Below are 8,560 nucleotides of genomic sequence, written 5' to 3'. Positions count from 1 at the left end.
AGTAGCTTGACACACCTGTTAGCCCTTTTTCGACATGGTGGTACACAGGTTGGGATGTTCTGTTTTAAATATTTTTTAAAACTTCTCTTTTGGTAATTCTTTCATTAAATATACATTGAGCACCTGCTCTGTACCAGTAGCAATGCCATGCTTCTGGGCTTAACATTTAATTTATGTCCAGCTTTTCTCCGGTTTTGAGCTGGAAGACACTTCGGGGGTCTTGTTCAGCAGATGTGTGAGTCCGTCCCAGAGATGGTAAGGTTCTCAAAGGTTCTTTTGCTAATGTGAGACCTGTCACTTGAATCCAGCCTTCCTAACTCCTGGCTCTTTGCCCTTCACTATAACTGAGTACTAAAACACGTGCTAAATTAACTTGTATAAACTGTGTTCTTTTGTGGAATCAGATTTCTTAAATCCTGCCAGATATATATGGCATCTAGAAGTTGAATATAGGCAGATGCATACATTTTATTATGAGGCACTTGATGCTATTTTAATCCCTGTGGATAATTTCAATCAATAATAATACAGTCCCTGTGGAAAATATATCAAGTACAAAAAGCACAAATCAGAATTAACTCATTCTTGTGAAAAAGATACTTGAGCACCTCTTTTTCTCTGGCATATTTATTTATTTTTCTCTGACATTTTAAAGGTCATGATTATGTATCTAGTCTTTTATTTTTTAAAATTTTATTTATTTATTTATTTGACAGAGATCATAAATATGCAGAGAGGCAGGCAGAGAGAGAGGAGGAAGCGGGCTCCCTGCTGAGCAGAGAGCCCGATGTGGGGCTCCATCCCAGGACCCTGAGATCATGACCTGAGCTGAAGGTAGAGGCTTAACTCATTGAGCCACCCAGGCGCCCCTGTATCTAGTCTTTTAAACAAAGTTTTTTTTAACATTCACATTTGCTTTTTGGTTTTCTTTTGATAAGATTTCATTCCCCCTTTTTTGGTTTTGTTCCAGGTGTGTATGGAGAGTTTTTTTTTTGTTTTTGTTTTTGTTTTGTTTGTTTGTTTGTTTTGTTTTGTTGTTTTAGACATAAACTAATGAATTCTGATTTGGGTTTAAGATCTGGCACACGGAAGCCGTTGCTGGTTTTTTATGGTATATCAGATTGCTGCTGACATTTTCTCATGGAGGGCTTAAATTCAGGGTATCTACATGGTTTTCCATTCCGACTCCATTGCTGCAGGCTAAAGACCAGTTGAGGTCCAGAAACCAGGTTGATGTCTCCAAGCATTATGTTGTGGAGATGCCTAAAATGCCTGCTTGCCATTATCTATGGCAGGTATGTGGTTGTGAGGGTCACCTAAGCAGCTGGGGACTGAATGGGGAGAGAGCTATGAAGTTACTACTTCTTATGCACAGAAGACATATAGATGTCCCAGAGTACTGATAAGTCAACTGCTTCTATCCTTTCTCTCCTTAGCAAAAGGAAATGCTGGACAAGGAGAGGATGATGAGGCACCTAATTGTGGGTGAGTAATTTTTCTTTCTCCTTCCATGTGTCTCTGATTGCAGTGATCTTCCCTCTTGCAAAGGTCTGAGTAAATACTAGCTCCTTATTGCTTGTGCTCAGAGAAGTAGCTGATGGTAGAAGAGCACTTTTAAAAGAATTGAGGAGGCTGAAAGACGCTTGTTAGAGTGCACCTGGATCCTGCCATGACATCACAGGCGGACCATAAACGGCTCTCCAGAAAGCACAGCAGCCTTTTTTCACCCCTTTCTTAACAATGAGACGTAGATTGGGCTTGTTCTCTATTCAAGCATCCTTATGAGTAAATGTCTATTTTTACGGTAGAGCTGCACTTTAAAAATAGCTCCAATCAGTACGACTCTTTTCCCCCATATGTTAAAAAGTTATACATGAGTTAAAATATCTCAGATTGCTTAAATTCTTCCAGACACAAGGCAGTTTTCCTTTTCTTTTTGGGGGGGGGCAGAAGTGCGGGGGAGGATTAAGTACAAAATAAGGACTTCTGTCTAGGCCACGTCAACCCTGTTTGTTTTTGGAGACTTTTTTTTTTTTTTTTTAACCTGTAGCAGGGCTTTTAAATCAAGATTTGAGATTTCTGACTGTTAAAAAATTCATTAATATTTGGCGGGTACAGTCTTCTTCCTGGAGCGATTGTTTATTTTTGTTGCTGAGAGCAATTAGCTAGAACAGTCACAGTTGCAGCTGTTAGATACTATAAGCTCCAGTGGAGATCACAAAAGGCCTTATGCCCATTTAGAGTCTGTATTTGGATTGTGTTTAACGGCTGGTTCTTCTGGAGTCTACTGTGTTACCAAATTCGATTGGGTGATCCTGAGCCAAATCAGATGTATAGTGGGATCATCAGCATGCTGTGCTGATCAGAGTCACTTAAACACCTTGCTCTGTGGAAGCCAGGATGGCTTCACAAAGCTGGGATGCTGCAGAATGAACCTCTCCCATTCTTCCTGAGTCCTCCCTGTGCAGACCTGAACATGGTTCATCCGAAAGCATCGTGCACTTTTCTCAGTAACTTTCCCTTTGCTTTTACTCCTTGTTTGTTGCTCTTGATTTGTTGGGGCTTTTGTGGGATAATCTACATGTGCAAGTGTGAGAAAGAGATTCACAGAACAGTCTGGTGCCTCAGATTTATATCTGTAGTGAAGAATGTGACTTCTTAGATAATCCTGGCTCCAATTTAATGCCTGGCACTTCCCCAAACAGCAGCTCAAATGAAGGAATTGTGGGTTTCATGGTTTTTATCACATCTTTTGCCTTTGAATATACTTTTGATAGAAGAGGGTATATGTGTGTACATATTTAATAGCTCTGTTGCTTCAGGATTCATTATATACTTTTATATACATTTTTACATTTGAATGTCACAGCAACTTGTGAGGCAGGGAACTCTAGATTGTCCCCATTTTTTGGAAGAGTAGATAGCCTCAAAGTTAGTGGGTAGCCAGCCCCCTGCTTAACTGTTCTGTACTGTGGCTATTTGCTTTTTGTGTGTTTTACTGCCAATGTACTAAGCTGAAGCAGGTTGATGAACTCTGATTTATTTTAAAGGCTGCTAGAGATTGCTTTAATGCCCAAGACTAGTATATAGTGACTTCTTGGAAAGTTTAGAGTAGAATTAGAATATGTTTTTTTCATCTCTATTTGGGGAAATATTTTGGGAATATTGGAGGGTTTTGGTAATTGTATATAAGTGGGAATCTAAAATGTCCAGTGAAGGGCGCCTGGGTCGCTCAGTGGGTTAAGCCGCTGCCTTCAGCTCAGGTCATGATCCCAGAGTTCTGGGATCGAGTCCCACATCGGGCTCTCTGCTCAGCAGGGAGCCTGCTTCCTCCTCTCTCTCTCTGCCTGCCTCTCTGCCTACATGTAATCTCTCTTTGTCAAATAAGTAAAATCTTAAAAAAAAAAAATGTCCAGTGAAAATACATTTGTTAAGATTTAGACACATGAAGGTATTTTTAGAGCAGCCTTTGAAATGGCAATTGATTGACCAGATGGCAATCTGTTTGATTAGCCAGCTTTAATCTATTATTACTAAGTCAAGTGTAGTATTTCTCCTTTAATTACACCCTCCAATAAAATTTTTCATATAGTTGGAGAGGTATGAACACCTGTAAACTAAAAATCTAGTTTTTCGTTTTTGTTTTAAATATTTTATTTATTTATTAGAGAGAGAGAGAGGTAGCGTGAAAGGGGGGAGGGTCAGAGGGAGAAGTAGACTCCCTGCTGAGCAGGGAGCCTGATGAGGGGCTCAATCCCAGGACCCCAGGATCATGACCTGAGTCAAAGGCAGATGCTTAACCAACAGAGCTGCCCAGGTGCCCCTGTTTTGTTTTTGTTTGTTTGTTTGTTTTAAAGTAAGGTGTGTGCCCTCTGTGGGTCATGAACTCCCAACCGTGAGATCAAGTTGCATGCTCCACCAAGACCAGCCAGGTACCCCCAAACTAGTAACTTTAACAAATTTTCCTGTAAAATTTTTCTCTCTTTGGGTGACTTTATTTTTCAACAATGCTATAGTCCCAAAGAATTATGATTTGAATTGAACATAAAAATTTCAGCAAAATGCAAGATATTATCCCCTTTCCCTTTCTGAATAACAGTAAATAATTGTAATATGAAGTATGGATGGCTTTCTTGTTTTTACAAACTTTTTGAGACCATTTCTCATATTGTTAAACCTTCTGGAAACCTAACCAGTATATAAAAGGGCAATATAACTACTAGGATTGAAGTATGTTTATTGGACAAGGTTTTTTTTTTAAATACTCAGATTTGATTATGAATACATTTGAAGGCAGTGTGGCAGCATTATCTTGGATAAAGGAAAGACTCTACAGAGATGCCGATAAGTGAGATAAGAGGGATGTGGAAACGTGGCTAGATGGTTTGGCCAGAATATCTGAATGGAGGAGTGAAGGCACCTCGGTGTGCTGCTGTCCTTTTTGTTGCAATGAATGCCCCGGGGAGGTGAGGTTGTACTGATGAATCAGTGAAAACCTCATTAGGAAGACTCCTTGATAATTTAATACAGAGATCCTGAGATTTTGAAGAGTAGGCAGCTAGCTATATTAGCCTCAAAGTAAAGCATCTGATCTTAGCTGAAACATGTCTCAAATATTACAGCACTTCTCAAATATTTTATCTTTCACGATGGTTCTCCTGATCACTTTTGAGCTTGACACTCATTTTTGAAACTTAGGAGCATTAATATTGAGGCTCACCCCCAGATTCTTGTTCTCTGGCCCTATGATAAATTCTAGATGGGCTTCATAGTACAGGGAGGTTTTTCAGCCAAGGTAGAGACATCTTGGTATAATGGTTAATGGGCTTTAAAGGATATAGGAATACAGGGTGTTCCTATTCTGTGTCTTTCTTCTTCCTTTTCTGTTGTAGTCTTTTCAGGTTCCAGGAAGCCTGTGGTTGTCTGTTCCAACCTCATTTTTCACCTAGAAAACTTATATTTGACTATGTATTTGGGTCAAGCACCATGCTAAACACCTAATATACAGTATATGTATCAATCTTAAAATCACAAGGAGGTACTGTAATAATCCCTATTTATCAGAGAAATAAAATGTGATTTGAAGAAGTACAGAAACTTGTCTAAGGACTACAGTTAGTAAGTCACCCGAGCGCTTCAGCTTCGTATCTGACTTCAGAGCGACAGTCTTAGCAACACTTGATATTGTCATGGTTAATAGTGGGCAGCCATGTTGTTAGGTATTTGGTTTTACCCTAAAACGAGGTGGTTTGGGTTTACTGCTGCAAATACATCTCCTCTTGGAAAAGAGTTCTCCTGGGGTGTTTTGGAGTGTGTGTGTGTTTGCGAAGTCCATAATACAGTTATGTCTGTTCATGTTTTAGCTCACTTTCTAGACTGGGGAATTCCCTAGAGTAGTATGTTTCTGTGATTCAGCTTGGTGTTCCTTTTCCTCTGTGTCCATTATAGCACCTTGCACATTGTGAGCATTCAGCATACTTGTAGAATACATAAAAGGGAAGGATGAAGTTTGAGGAGCTGCTGTCTATTCCGAATTTGAGTTGGCATTAGACCTATTTTATTTTTTTTTTAAGATTCTTAAAAAATTTATTTGAGAGAAAGAGCGCATGCGTGCACACATATGGAGAGTGAGAAGGAGAAGCAGACTCCTTCCTGAGCAGAGAACCTGATGCAGGGCTTAATCCCAGGACCCAGAGATCATGACCTCAGCCAAAGGCAGACAAGGATTAACTGACTGAGCCACCTAGGCGTCCCTAGACCCAGTATATTCTTAAATGTATTTTCTCTGTCAGTAAATTAATGCTTGTAGTATCTGTTTGTTTGTTTGTTTCTTTCTTTCTTTTTTAAAGATTTTATTTGACAAAGAGAGATCACAAGTAGGCATAGAGGCAGGCAGAGAGAGAGGTAAGTGGGTTCCCAGCTGAGCAGATCCCCTCCCCCTGCCTGCCCAGGTTCTGGTGAGGGTCTTCCTTCAGGTTGCAGACTGCCAACTTTTTGTTGTGATCCCACACAGTGAAAAGAGAGCAACCCAATTCTCTGGCCTCTGTGCAGGAGGACACTAATCCCTTTCATGAGAGTCTACTCTCCTGACCTCATCACCTCCCGAAGGCTCCATTCCACATGCCGTCACACCGGGGATTCCATTTCTACATGTGCATTATGGGGCGGCGGGGGGGGGATGGTGGGTACAAATACCCCATCAATAACATTCCGTGTGGAGTTCTGGCATATATTTGAACAAATATCTCTTTAAATCATATCAGAGTGTCATTGTTTAAAATTGTTATCATAATGACTTTCTTCTGTTGAATGTTAACCATGACCCAGTCAGGAGTCTGGGCATTTCAGATGAGTTGTTGCTAATTTTCATGATAATTCTGAAAGGTGCAGCATATCATCCTTCTTTTATAGATAGGAAAACCCAAGGTTTGAAGAGACAAAGGAACCCCTGATTGGGGGGGTGTGATGTTTTAGCTTCTTTTATCATTGCTAAATTAAATGGAAAAGAGAGTTCTCCATGTCCAGGTAGGTCAATGGCAGTTATGTATTTGGTAACTAAAGTATGCCCAGGGAATGCATTTGGGGACTGGAACTCAGATTATTTCTTTTGTGTCTTGTGGTACCTGCAGCTCCACGAAATCAGAAAGCTCGCAAGCTGTAATGGAACCTAGTTCAGATTAAAGTCTTTATTTTTCTGCCTTCAGAGATGAGAGAACGTTTGTCCTTTAGGTGGTAACATAGACAGTTACCCTACTGCTTTCTGTGTGTAGAAAATTATGTCGGTACAAGTTTCGGCAGTTTCGGTTTTTAATGTTTCTTGATGGTCGCGCATACTCTTGCACCTGTAAGGAGTACATAAGCCTGTGGATTAATTGGACTAAATACCTTCATTTGGCTGGTGAAGAACTTGGGTAGAAGAGAAGCGATTGGCATGACGAATGTTGAGCACTTGTTGTGTGATTAGAATTGCAGGCCTCCAAGTACCAGGCTGTAATTTAGAAATTGAGCAGGATCAGGTGAAATGATATTTGGAAATACATTTTGCAGTAGCACTCACTATCTAAATTAAAGTGCATAGAAATGGAAGGTTTGGTTTTTTTTCTAAACTGCGCAGTATCTTAGGCTGGGTCTGATTACTTATCATTACAACCCTTCCAACCTTCAACATCACGTAATTTTGTTTGGTTCCCAGATTAGATTGCTAATAAATTATTGTAGTACATAGAACAAGAGTGTTGTTGGACTCTGTTCTCTAAGGTCTTGCTATTCTAAATATTGTCTGTGGATCAGCAACACTGATACCACCTGGAAGCTTGTTAGAAATGCAGACTTACTGGTTCTCTGTCCTCCAACCTACTGGACTATGTAGGTTGATCTGCATTTTTGTGCAATTACCAGGTTGATGCAGATGCACATTAAAATTTGAGAATCAGTGCTCTCAGGCAGTGTTTCTCAAATTTGAATGTGCTTAAGATGGACCCAGAGAGCTTCTTAAAACAGAATCCTGGGCTCAGAGATTGATTCAGTAGGTCAGGAATGCATGCATTGGAAGTTGGCCTGTCTCTGCATACCTTGCAGCAGTGGGTGGATGGCCTCTGGGGTTGGGTTATTCCCTCTATCATTTGGTTGGCTGAACTCCATGAAGTTAAGAACTGTGTAGCCAGTTCTCTGGGTACTTTTTACCAAGGGCTGAAGGTGGAGTTCACAAAAGTTTTATCCTTACTTACTGAAAAGTTATCCTGAGAAGGACTGAGGTTGATGGGAAAGTGTTCTATCATTACTATGAGAAGGGAAGATACATTTATATAGATAAATACATAAGTAAGGATAAATAGAACAGGGAAATAATAATTGAACAGTTTCCAGGAAGCCTCTGAATGGGTTGGCCGGAAGCATTGCCCTCTTTATTCTCAAAAAGGAAGAATTGTGTATCTCAGCTTTTCCAAGATTCCACTTCCTTCTAAGAACTCTTCATAATTTCTCATCGCTACCCTTGCCAAGTACCACAAACAGTGATCAGAACTCAGCAGCCTACTTGGCCAGCCAATCTTTCCTTTTTAAATCAATTTAAGGCAGTTTTGTTATGGAGGGTTGGCTGCTTACTACTTTGGCTCAAGGTGTTTTTCTGTGTTTATCCATTGAGAGCATAGGTACCTTTAAGGCTTATAAATGATTCTGTTGATCACTGTGGTCAGGAAGTAGGGAGCCCCACCCTTGTATGACTGCTACATTTGCAGGGAGGTAGATGTTGGATGCCTTTCCATAACTATGTTTATATTCACCTCAAAATGAAAGCTCTTAGAGTTTAAATATATTCTTGTTTGTATCATGAAATTTTTAAAAAACATTGGGCCTGATACATTCACACTCCAACCCCTCCAAGTAAACTTTTCTAGAGCATTTTTTTCCTGCAACATTTAAACCATTATTAACCTTTTTTGTTGGCCTTAAGTATTCGATAGGTCCTAATAAAAGAAAAAAGTTGCTTTGCTACTTGTGGGTGTGATAACTCAGCAAACTTTGCTTTTTAAATTTGGTGGTGAAGCTTGGGGATGTGGGA

Source organism: Mustela putorius, unplaced genomic scaffold (assembly GCF_011764305.1).
Source record: "Mustela putorius furo isolate JIRA1106 unplaced genomic scaffold, ASM1176430v1.1 tig00000421_pilon_pilon_pilon, whole genome shotgun sequence".
In the NCBI taxonomy this organism is placed as follows: Eukaryota; Metazoa; Chordata; class Mammalia; order Carnivora; family Mustelidae; genus Mustela; species Mustela putorius.
This window is presented reverse-complemented; position numbering follows the sequence as displayed.